Source organism: Pavona decussata, unplaced genomic scaffold (genome assembly GCF_977016875.1).
Source record: "Pavona decussata unplaced genomic scaffold, jaPavDecu1.1 SCAFFOLD_416, whole genome shotgun sequence".
Classification (NCBI taxonomy): Eukaryota; Metazoa; Cnidaria; class Anthozoa; order Scleractinia; family Agariciidae; genus Pavona; species Pavona decussata.
Window position 1 is genome coordinate 265,001 of NW_028145778.1, and position 12,500 is coordinate 277,500.

General features: G+C 38.0%; 1 protein-coding gene, 1 long non-coding RNA gene and 1 pseudogene across 5 annotated transcripts in view; 1 reads left to right on the forward strand and 2 right to left on the reverse strand.

Annotated features, from left to right (window-relative positions):
* The window catches only part of LOC146450895 (uncharacterized), a 110,286-nt pseudogene that overhangs the window by 16,176 nt on the left and 81,610 nt on the right, over positions 1 to 12,500 (forward strand). The window lies entirely within an intron of this gene.
* The window catches only part of LOC146450896 (uncharacterized), a 47,786-nt gene that overhangs the window by 729 nt on the left and 34,557 nt on the right, over positions 1 to 12,500 (reverse strand). Inside the window, exons 1-2 of one of the 3 annotated variants that reach the window (XR_014860177.1) lie at positions 775 to 1,143; positions 1 to 373 (exon numbers count right to left, since the gene is read on the reverse strand). The exon at positions 1 to 373 is cut by the window's left edge and continues 81 nt beyond it. The exons of 1 other annotated variant lie outside the window; for it this stretch is intronic. The gene's annotated coding sequence lies outside the window, so the exon portion shown is untranslated. Of the gene's footprint in view, positions 1,144 to 12,500 lie in introns of those variants that run through there. One more of the 3 variants, XR_014860176.1, reaches the window with a different exon arrangement.
* Positions 2,985 to 5,535, reverse strand: LOC146450897 (uncharacterized). Its single transcript, XR_014860179.1, has 3 exons — positions 5,230 to 5,535; positions 4,710 to 4,765; positions 2,985 to 3,393 (listed from the first exon to the last, which is right to left on the reverse strand). It is a non-coding gene; the product is annotated as an uncharacterized LOC146450897 (long non-coding RNA).

Consider the following 12,500-nt stretch of genomic DNA (forward strand, 5'->3'; position numbering starts at 1 on the left):
TCTGGCAGTCCTTTCTTTTATCGTAACAGAAACCTAAAAAACAAGATCGCACCAACGTTGAAATTATGGTTGCTTGGATAAGAAGCATAAAACGAGAAATCAGTTGATAGTTTAACTAAAGTGCTGTTCACCTATAGCTGTATATGATATTGACTTTTACTATAAGGTAATGCAAACACCAATTTGGCATCCGTGAAAGAACATAGGTAAATAAGAAGCAGCGTAGCTTGCCACAAGCCTCCATATTAGCCCAGTAATTGTACTGTCCGATCAGTATAGAAGGTGGTGAGTTCAATTTGGGGCTCCGATTTGTTTGATTTGACATGCGCAACATTCCGTTTTTCTTGAGAACTAAAAGAGACTTTGGCCAAACCTATTATTGGTCTTCCCATTCATTGAAACTTCTTTCCCATGATATTTTAATGAACACTCTTTTCAGGAAAGTCTTTGTTCGTCTGTCGAACTTTATCACTTCCAGTGTACTGCCTCCTAAGCCCTGCAAGAGTAGGCGCCTTGTTCCGCTTTCGTTTCACAGTAAAAGAGTCTGCCCTCATAGCTGCTGCCCCCTCAACAATGCAATAAAAGCTGATTCCCAAGATGTGGGTTTTTAGGTGATCTTCTTGCTCGCAGTCTATGTGAGGTTTGGAAGAGCACTCCAATAATTAAGTGGAAAACCGCTGACAATTTTTGCTATTGTGAGGCAGCCGAATTCGCTCGCCCTTGACATGCGCAACATCTCATCTTTCTTGAGAACAAAAGCAGATTTGGTCAAACCTATTATTGTTCTTCCCAATCACCGAAACTCGTTTTCCATGAATTTTAATGTGAACAATATCACTCTCTTCAGGAAAAATTTCTGTCGTCAGTCGAATTTCTCTACTTCCAGTGTACTGCCTCCTCAGCCTGCAAGAGCGAACGTCTTTTCCCGCTTTTTGTTTCACGGAAAAGGCAACTGCTCTTGTAGGCTTCTGCTTCCTTAACAGTCAAATAAAAAATAATTCCCTTGTTGAATGTTGAGCGAATGTATCACGCAATGATTAGTGTTATAGTGTGAGCAAACACGAGATGACATGTTGGAGGGTGTGACGCTAAAATAGCCAATCATGTCTATGTCCACATGAGGCACAACAGGACATTTTTGCGTAATCTAGGGACCGTTCATTTTTTATGAGCATGGGGGGGCTGGTGGGATTTGGGGGGGGGCCACGAGAAAAAAAATGGCACTAAAGGGGGGGGCTACCAAAAAAAAATGAGTGAAAGAGGGGGGGGTCACCAGAAATAATTGGCTAGTAGGGGAAATTGAAAGTGGCTCAACAGAGAAACAGATGAAGAAATTGAATATTATTTCAATTTTATTTAATGCGATTTTCCTAACCACTTTTAATTTGTTTTACATACTGAGGTCGAAATCTGCATTTTATATTAACAACAACTGAGGAAATGAAGCATATCTGTTGGAAAAGCAATAATGAATATAAACTGAGGTAGACACCTATGTTTGTACAAGTTCAAATTAATATAAAAACGTATCAGTCTCACTATTGAATCATCCTTGGGAGAGTAGTTTTCTACAAAGTGGTTGTACTCTGAACTATATCAATAGATTGTTTAATGTTCTTTTTAATAGTACTCACTTTTATAAAGACTGTTGATTAGTAAATTATTTGAACCCAGGAGTATCAGTAGACTCAGTAGTATGCCTAGTGTGAACATCCAGATTAGTTTTAATAATAGAACTGTTGTTGGTGACTTCAGTTGACGGTAAATCTGAGCCGTAAGCCATCTTCAGAAAAGCTTGTAACTGTCATTTTTAATAGCAGTACTTTAATATCCACGCGCGTAGGAGGGGGGGTTCGAGGGGTTCGAACGAACCCCCTTTACAGATCAGTAATGGCGGAAGAAAAGCACTTAATGAGGAGGTTGAACAATTACATGAGGTGTACCATGCGAGAGAGTAGAATGTCTGCCCTGGTTCTAATGCATATCAAATATGATATGCGTGTCAATTTTGACGAGATAGTCAATTTGTTCGAAGGCCTACACCCGAGAATGATGCAGTTTACCAGCCTGGTGTATGACTATCAGTAGATCGAATAGCTATCAGAACTCGACAGGGCGCGGAATGTACATTGAACTTTCTTGTTTAAGTTGAAACAATTATGCCGTAGGAATGATGTATATAGCTCAAAAAGCTGCTGTAAAACAAATTTGTGATTTGCCTAAAATGGGTCTCAAAATGGGTCTCAAAATGCAGGAAATGAGGTTTCTGGGAACCTAGATTTTCAAAAATTTCCGGGGGAGCATACCCCCGGACCCCCCTAGTAAGCAAGATTTGGGGCTCAACGAACACCCCTATCTAACCCTTACCTACGCGACTGATATCTGTGCGTCCGCTGTTTTTTTCTGTTTAATATGACTCGTAATCGTTGATTGGTATGCTTCGATCCGTATTTTGTTAGTCAGATCTGTACGTGTATTAATTGTTTCTACTCGAAGGGGAGTAATTTCAAGTTAACCATTTGCTTGATTAATTTTTATAGTTTCTTTGGGAATCTAAATGGAAATTTAGGGTTTGTCGTTGCCGTAAACGTGTTGCTATCTATAAAACGTTTTTTTAAACAAGAGAAATCTTTACCTAAGTAGAGAACGGTTACTTGTTAATAGTACTGTAAAGAAATCACAGTAACAATTACGTTTATCTTTGATATAAACAGTACATAAGCGTTTTGTTAAAGTTAGGAGTATGATTTGTTTCTGGTTGGGCGGGAGGGGGGGGGGGGGTCATCAGAAAAAATAGTTCTGCTTGGGGGGGGGGCCATGTGGAAAAAAATTGCATGCTAGGGGGGGGTCATACAGTTTCGTAGTGGCAATTAACCAAATCCCACCAGCCCCCCCATGCTCATAAAAAATGAACGGTCCCCTAGAAGAAAAGTGATCGAGATTGTAACAAGCAAGGGAGACGAGTATTCGAGAGAGTTTCCAGGGTTTTTGAGTTCACAGTGTCTGGGATCAGTCAGAAATCAGTAATCAGTAAACAACGCCCTAGATGTGGGTTTTAGGTGATCCTCTGGTTCGCAGTCTATGTCTGCTCTGGATAAGTACTGTAATAATTGTACAAAAGCGCACAATTTTTCTTTTTCTGTTTTCTTCAAGCGTTAAGCATTTTAGTTAATAATAGTGAGTCACTCACCTTTGCTGATGGAGCATATATATATATAAATATATTTGAATGACAAAATAACAGACTTAGAAAATGCTGCTATTATCTGCACAGTAAAGTACAAAATATCCCTCAGATAGTAACGACACTAAGCTGCACATCTCTGGACCTTATCGATCCAGTGGTGGACAGTCCAACATGAACAGTCAGCAAGTTAGGAATCATACCTGCGCCTGTGCAAAATAAAAAGAAACAAAATGAATAAATAAATAAACAAACAAACAAATGAACGAACGAACGAAGGAACAAACGAACCATCGAAATAACGAACGAACAGGGGAATGAATGAATGAATGAATGAATGAATGAATGAATGAATGAATGAATGAATGAATGAATGAATGAATGAATGAATGAATGAATGAATGAATGAATGAATGAATGAATGAATGAATGAATGAATGAATGAGTGAGTGAGTGAGTGAGTGAGTGAGTGAGTGAGTGAGTGAGTGAGTGAGTGAATGAATGGATGGATTCGAACGAACGAACGAACGAATGAATGAATGAATGAATGTATGAATGAATGAATGAATGAATGAATGAATGAATGAATGAATGAATGAATGAATGAATGAATGAATGAATGAATGAATGAATGAATGAATGAATGAATGAATGAATGAATGAAGTGTAGTAAGGAAGGAAGGAAAGAAAGAAATAATGAAAGAACAATTCATGAATTAGTGAACCAATGAATGATTGATGGCTAGGAAAGACTGAAAGAAGCCTGCAACTACCCGGGGCAGAGTGGGGAAAGTGGTAAGGGGAGGGTGGGGGATGAGAGGTTTATGGAAGGATGGATGGATAAATGGGTCGCCTTTCAATTTATTTTCCTGTTGTTTCATAAACTTGTGTTCGGAATGAAATCCTATGCGAGTTATTGGTTTTCTTGCCATCGATAACTTACTATCTCAGGTATTTCAAAAGATTCATCTACTCTACATCTACAATCAATTGAGTTAGTAAAATTGCAAGATATCACACCAACTGATAAAATAATAACAACAATGATAATGTTAAAAATTCAAGAGCTTAAAAGCATGCAACAGTATGAAAACTGAATAAAACTAATGCGGCAGAGAAGAAGATTTGTTTAGAGTATCCTGATATTCAACTATCCTATGTTACATTACTACGATGGAAAATGTCCCCGAAATAAAAAAAAGTGCGTAATGGTTTTCGAAGCTTCCAACGTTGGACTAATTTGCAATCTTAAAGCTACAAAATTAATTCATTCGAAGCACCTCACTAAAAATCTTTATTCTTTGACCATGTACTTTAGGGAGAAAAAAAATTGGGTCAGCCGTTAGTTAGGCTAAAAACGTGATCCCCAACGGTGGTAACCGAGCCGATGTGTATTAATATCGGTGAATTGCAAAGATATATGTTATGAACACCACATTTTAAGAACAAGGAAAATTTCATTTCTATTTTGATTAGTGTGCATGTGTATTTGTGTGCTTGGGGATGTGAAGGGAAAGATACTTACCATATCCGATGCCGCACACCAGCACCAACAGGAAAATTCCACATTTGAAAGACATGCTGGAAAGCGAACAAACGTTTCAATTTCAAAGTTATATTTTATTAAAAGATATCCTGACTTGATTATGTGAATACTTGATAAAATAAATCACAATGTAGGAAAGCAAGAAATGCTGTCAGAGATTAGTGGACACTGACTTTTATCAGGTCGCGAATATAACACCGTCATAGTTTTTCGTCAATCAAATGTTAGCATGACTTGCACGTATACTATGCTGGCTAATGGAGCAAATTATAAACATTATCACACGGCTGGGAAACCCCATGCACAGGAGCTAACGGAAAGCTAGCTGAAACAAAAACTGTTTTGAAGGACAATTAGAAAGAGAAAACGAGCTTTGACGATTAGTTTTTTAAAACCATCCAACGAACGTGGACTGAGTAACTTAGTCAACCAAATTGTATTAAAACCAAAATAGCTATAAGCTAAAACCTTAATACCTAAAAATTTAGAAAAAACTCACTTTGAAAAAGGACAAAGTCTTGATCTCGGTGTAGTAACTGCTCCTTGATCTCTGGTTAATAATCTCCGTATCCTCTGCAGTCCTCTGCAAAAAGATGGTGCAAAGCAAAAACGCCAGCAACTTTATGTCTCTCGGTTTCCATAGCATCAGCCTTTACTTCTTTCTTTGGTATTTCTGTTTTAATTTTCGTTTCCTCTTGACATTGAACATTGCTTGAGGCCAGCCGCGCATTTTTTGTAGCTCCAATTTTGCTAAGCAACATAGCAAGTTTCTGATGAATTCTCTGATCCTAATGGAATTTAAATGAAAAACTGCTGTTCTCCGAGCAGATCTTTCTTTAGCACTTATTTGTTTTTGTCATTTTCTCTTGACATTGAACCGCATTGCTTGAGACCCAAGCGTGCATTCTCCTGTAACTCCATGTTTACGTAGCAACGTATAGGCAACGTGACATTGAACATTGCTTGAGGCTAGCCGTGCATTTTTTGTAGCTCCAATTTTGCTAAGCAACATAGCAAGTTTCTGATGAATTCTCTGATCCTAATGGAATTCAAATGAAAAACTGCTGTTCTCTGAGCAGATCTTTCTTTAGCACTTATTTGTTTTTATCATTTTCTCTTGACATTGAACCGCATTGCTTGAGGCCTAAGCGTGCATTCTCTTGTAACTCCATGTTTACGTAGCAACGTATAGGCAACGTGACATTGAACATTCCTTGAGGGTAGCCGTGCATTTTTTGAAGCTCCAATTTTGCTAAGCAACATAGCAAGTTTCTGATGAATTCTCTGATCCTAATGGAATTTAAATGAAAAACTGCTGTTCTCTGAGCAGATCTTTCTTTAGCACTTATTTGTTTTTGTCATATTCTCTTGACATTGATCCGCATTGCTTGAGGCGTAAGCGTGCATTCTCTTGTAACTCCATGTTTACGTAGCAACGTATAGGCAACGTGACATTGAACATTGCTTGAGGCCAGCCGTGCATTTTTTGTAGCACCAATTTTGCGAAGCAACATAGCAAGTTTCTGATGAATTCTCTGATCCTAATGGAATTCAAATGAAAAACTGCTGTTCTCTGAGCAGATCTTTCTTTAGCACTTATTTGTTTTTGTCATTTTCGCTTGACATTGAACCGCATTGCTCGAGGCCTAAGTGTGCATTCTCCTGTAACTCCATGTTTACGTAGCAACGTATAGGCAACGTGACATTGAACATTGCTTGAGGCCAGCCGTGCATTTTTTGTAGCTCCAATTTTGCTAAGCAACATAGCAAGTTTGTGACGAATTCTCTAATCCTAATGGAATGCTAATGAAAAACTGCTGTTTCGTGAGCAGAACTTTCTTGCGCACTTCTTTGTTTTTGTCATTTCCTCTTGACATTAAACCGCATTCCTTGAGGCCTAAGCGTGCATTCTCTTGTTACTCCATGTTTACGTAGCAACGTAGAGGGAAAACACTTGTTTAATGTTAACCTCGTGCTTCTGTTTCTGAGCAGAAATTTCCTTTAGCGCCTCTTTATTTTGATTTTTATCATTTTTCCTCGACATTGAACATTCCTTAAGGCCTAATCGTGAAATCTCTTGCAGCTGCACGTTTACGTAGAAACGGGCAGGGAAAACACTTGTTTAATGTTAACCGAGTGCTTCTGTTGGCATACCATTGCTATCGTCCGTAAAATTCAACCTAAACAAGTGCCATTCCCCGGTTAAACGAACAAAACCAAGCGCTAAACCTCATAAAGATATACTTAAGAAAGTTCTACTCAGTCTGAAACAGCACTTTCTCATTTCCATTCCCTTAGGGCCAGAGAAAAGCACGTGCACTGTTCCATTATTTCTATTTTACCGTCCAATATGCAAACTTACTTCAGTCACAACGACAAAACATTCATTGTAATTCTGTTTCCCGAGTAGAGTAGTTTTAAACAAAACTAAACCACATTTAAATCAAAGGCTCCTGCATGTGAGCCAACTCTTCAATACAGAAGTAAATAATGGCAAGGTATAAAACATCAGTGTGTTTGGTTGTCAAAGAACTCGAAATATAAACCAAAAAAGGCTTGCTTACTGAGGGGGCATCACGGGTATTTTATTCTGCATCCTACGCCGCTTAGATTTTTGGCCGTTGCTCTTAGCAAGATTGAGCTCCTGAATATTTTGTATTTTTAAGAAAGTTTTAATTTTGAAAATTGTTTGGAGCCTTTGGAGTGGTTGGCTTAAAAGGAGAAAAAGGAAGGAAAAAAGAACAAATTTTTTTTCTTCCGCTGGACGACATGTCCAGGACTCCTAAAGGAGAGATTAATTTTTGTATTTATAAGTTGTTGAGGGTATCGAGCCATTTCGCACCCGTGGCGCTACGATTTTAACAGTCAAATTACTGAAATTAGTTCGGGCCGCCAAAAAAGAATATGCGAATGAGCAGGGAACACCGTCAGACGTTTCGCCATCGTATTTTCTCCTTCCATTTTGCGCGAAATCCCTGTTGACTTGGACGACAATCTCAAGTTTTTTACAAGTAAACGAGTTTACAAGTTTGCAACTGATCGCCGAAGCGAGCGAGCGAGTGACAATTTGCCCCGGCATATAACGATAACTCGTTCATTACGATGCGCGCATTCACGAGTTAAAAATGAGTGACAGTAACTCCTACAAACCTTTTTATTTATATGATGTTTCATGAAGCACTGTGTGAGCACAATCCTTTCCTGCATGCAAATCTGGATTGATTACAAAACGTGTTTACTATTAAAGTACGACTTTATTTGAAGAAGATAACACATAAACAGTAACTTAAATTACTGACGATCCAAAAGTACAAATTAAATCAAATCAAAAACCTACTCTTATTTAATATATAGTCAGTATTTACAATAAAACATTTGCAAGAAAACATTTCTAGCAACCAATTATCAACTGATAATAAAAGTTAAAATTGTTGAAAATGGTCGACAAAAATTGAAATAACGATAATATGAGGCTATCAATTTTCAAACTTGATTCCATGGGGGAATTAAAATAGCGACACCAAAAAATATCGCGAGTAAGATCGCTATTGTCTTATGTTATAGCAGACGATCCCTTTGTATTCTGAGAATTTATTATCGTTTTCAATTATTCTCTCTTTCTTGTTCTTAGTGATTGGGAGAAGTTGATCCAATCTTTTATAGTCCCTACCATCAAGGTAAATCTCCCCTCTGTGGCGTGGGCACAATCAATACCGACAATATCTAGTGTTTCTAGAGTGGGCGTCAGAGTTTGTTCTCAGAGATGCGTTTATGATCCTTTTGTAGACCAGAGCACATCGATCGCTATATACTTCATTGTAAAAGAAAATACAGTTAAGGTGATTTATTATTGTTACTGTTCGAGTAGTACGTGCGGCCCGTTTCTACATAGGGAGAACTCACCGTGTGTTCGAAAATCGCTAAAACCGGGAAAATTGCACGTTGTTCTCTCCTTGAAAAAATCACTACAGTGATATTGTCCTCTTGGTCAGTGTTCTAGAAACATTTTATGTACAAGGAAAAGGTATTTCGTTTTAATGATTTTATCATGGTTTTGACTCCACAGGTAAACATTCTAAACAGGTGGTTCGGTCAAAAAGATCGAGCCTGTTGGTCAGTTCGATCTTAAATGCATGTACTTTTTTATCTGACTCATTTGCCCCATAAAAATCTAATTCACCTTATAAATTTGCTCTTATCTTAAATCCTCCAGTGTCTCTGCCGTATCAAATAATCTTTAAACCGACTCTGCTTTCATGTGGTGTGACTTGATTCGGAATATCTTGGGCGGCATCCCCCGTATGGAAGAGAGAGAATATTCTACGTTTGCATTCATTTGTTAATCATTGTGGCTATTAACCGGTAAAGGGAAGCTTGTACGCCATCGAACCTTCAACATGTAGAACATGATGTTTCTAAGCTGACGTGGTGCTAAGAGAGAATGCAAATAAGAAGTCCGTGTTCTCGCGGTATTATCATTTTCTTTGTTTCGTTTGGCGCCTTTTTATTTGTTTTGACTTATAACAATGGTTTGGATAGAATAGAAGCACGCATCTATGGCAAGGATAGGAATGGTTCAAATTGAACAAAAGAGTTAAGCCGAATGTTCCCACAAAAAAGAACATTACTTAGATTACAATGAATGTTTTGTCCTTGTGACTTACTTTTAAGCTCAAAAGCTTGCATATTGGCTGGTAAAATAGACATTGGGATACTGCACGTGCTTTTCTCTGGCCCTTAGGGACTGAAAATGAGAAACTGAAGTGCTGTTCTCTGAGCAGAACTTTCTTTAGCGTTTCTTTGTGAGGTTTAGCGCCCGGTTTTATTCGTTTAGACTGACTATGGCGCTTGTTTCAGTAGAATTTTACGGACGATAGGGATGGTATGGTAAAATTTACGCGGAAGCACCCGGTTAACATTAAACATGTGTTTTCCCTACCCGTTTCTACGTAAACGTGCAGCTGCAAGAGATTTCACGATTAGGCCTTAAGGAATGTTCAATGTCGAGGAAAAATGATAAAAATCAAAACAAAGAAGCGCTAAAGGAAATTTCTGCTCAGAAACAGAAGAACGATGTTAACATTGAACAAGTGTTTTCCCTCTACGTTGCTACATAAACATGGAGTTACAAGAGAATGCACGCTTAAGCCTTAAGCAATGCGGTTCAAGGTCAAGAGAAAATGATAAAAATAAGTAAACGCTAAAGAAAGTTCTGCTCAGAGAACAGCATTTCATTTGCATCCATTAGGGTAAAAGAATTCATCAGAAACTTCCTGTGTTGCTTATCAAATTTAGAGCTACAGGATAGTGCCAAGCCGGGGAAAACGAAAAATTAAAACAGAAATACCAGAGAAAAAGAAAAGCATGATGTAATGGATTCTGAGAGGCAAAAAGTGGGTAACATCTTTACATTGAGCCGTCTTTTTACAGAGGCTTGCAGAGGATACGGAGATTAGAAACCCGAGATCAAGGAGCTGTTACTTCAGAACAAGACTTTTTTCTTCATCAACGTGAATTTTGCTAAATTTTGAGGTGTTAAGCAAGGCATTGGGTTGTTTTTGGTGACATTGTTCACAGACTGACTCAAAGTTTATAGTTTACTTATTTATGTTTTAATGTACCTTTTAGTTCTGTTGACCAAGTTGCCCACTTTCAGGGCTTATTATTGTTTTTGTGGACCAGACCAATGGAGAAAGAACGAGTCTTTCTCCGTAGCATGACAGCCATAAGTTTTAAACAACAAGAAACTACTTTGTAATGTTTTAATACAACTTTTAATCGGTTAAACTTAATTGTTTTAACATGTTAATGCCCATGAATAGCAAGAAGAACTGGGCAAACGGAGGAACAAATAACAAACCAAAAATGCAAACAAAAGCGCAAGCGGAAGAACGAGCGAACGAATAACCGGAAAAGCAAACGGATAGCCGAATGACCGAGTTGAAGATCAAACGATCCACCGAGCGCTCACGGGTGAAAACGAACAAACGAAAAACCGAGTGAACGAACTTGCGAAACCAGATGAACAGCTGAACGACCGAGTAGACAGAGAAGGACTTCTCCTTTCTCCATTGATTAATTAAAATTATTTTCTTTAGAAACCTTTTCTTGTTATATGCATATAACAACAAAGGATGCATGTAAAGGCAATATAACAATATTATTCCGATTATTTATTAATTCTCTTTTTTCAATCACTTTTTTAAATCTTATTACTGGAAAGTATTACTTGAAAATACAAACTAAAATAACTTTTGCTCACAATCAGCCAAAGTTGATGTATTAATATAGCCGTCCTTTCGGTCCTTCAGCTGTTCATTTCAATGATAGTTGTCTGTTGACGCATTTGGCCTTCTGTGCTCGTGTGTCATCCAGCGTTTGTTCGGCTGCCCGTTTTGGCCATTAGTTTGGTCAAAAGGCAGTATGTTCGAGCGTTTGTTTATTCGCCGCTCACCTGGTCACTTGTGTTTTCATTCTCCTTTCGTCTTGTTCAGTTGTTGTTCCGTCTGCTCACTTCCAAAACTTGAGAAAATTCTTGAGCTCATTTCAGTTACACATCAAGTTTATCATCAAAAGCAGTATTGAAACATTGCGGATATACATATTCGTGTTTTAATACTTTCAGCTACAGCGCTAAAGAGAAAGACTACCTCTTTTTCCTTTGATCTGATAAACAAAAAACATTATTGCCAGTTATCTTGAAAATTGTCCTTTCAAAGCAGTTTTCCGTTAGCTTTTTGTGCATTGTGTTTACCACCTAAGATAATGTTTATAACTTCTCCATTAGCTAGGATACGTGTAAGGCATGGTGGCATTTAATTGTCGAAAAACTAGAAATGTTGTATTCGGGTCCTGATAAAAGCTGTCCGTGAAAACTAAGTTCTGACAGCATTTCTTTCCTTTCTACCCTATGATTTATTTCATCAAGTATTCACATATTAAAAGTAAGGATGTCTTGAAAATACCACCTTAGTTTATTGCAAATTAAAACGTTTGTTCGCTTTCCAAGCATGCCTTTCAAATGTGAAATTTTCCTGTTGGTGCTGGTGTGCGGCATTGGATATTGAAATTATTACTTATGTGCTTTGAGATTCCAAATTAGTCCGAAGTTGAAAGCTTCGAAAACGATGACACACACTGTTTTTTCAGTTAGATGTTCCAACTTCATAATTGCCTATAGGATATTTGAATAACAGGATTGTTCGCAAGCGGTTGCGCAAAACTCGTCTAAAAAAGGCACGGTAATTGGCCCAAAAAAAAACCCCAAAACGCTAACGCGGTTGCCACTAAACTTTACCAAAAAATCCCCACAAAAGCGTCCCAACCAGAAACATCACGCACACGCGATGATAGTACGCGAAACTCTATTAAAATGCTTACGATAATTCAAATGTCTCAATGGGTGCGCGCGTTCTATCTACGCACGCCAGTTCGTTCTCTGTCTTGTTAACAAGGAAACTCTTAACAAACCTTATTTTGAGAAATAATATATATCTTTAGCCAAGCCTAAAAGCGGAGCTCCACAATTACTCTGTATTTAAGGGTGAACTTCCTTACAAAAGTGTTTATGGTGCGCTTTCTACTGATGACGCCCGCGCGCCTTTGGTGCGCGGAGCTCCCCTACGAATTGCAGAAATGAAAATTAAATACTTCAAATTTGGCAAGACCATAGCGATAAGACGCTGAGGAATCTTTTGCAGACCTGGATCTTTGAAATAGTTGACATAGTAAGTTATTGATGACAAGAAAACCAAATACTCCGTATAGGAT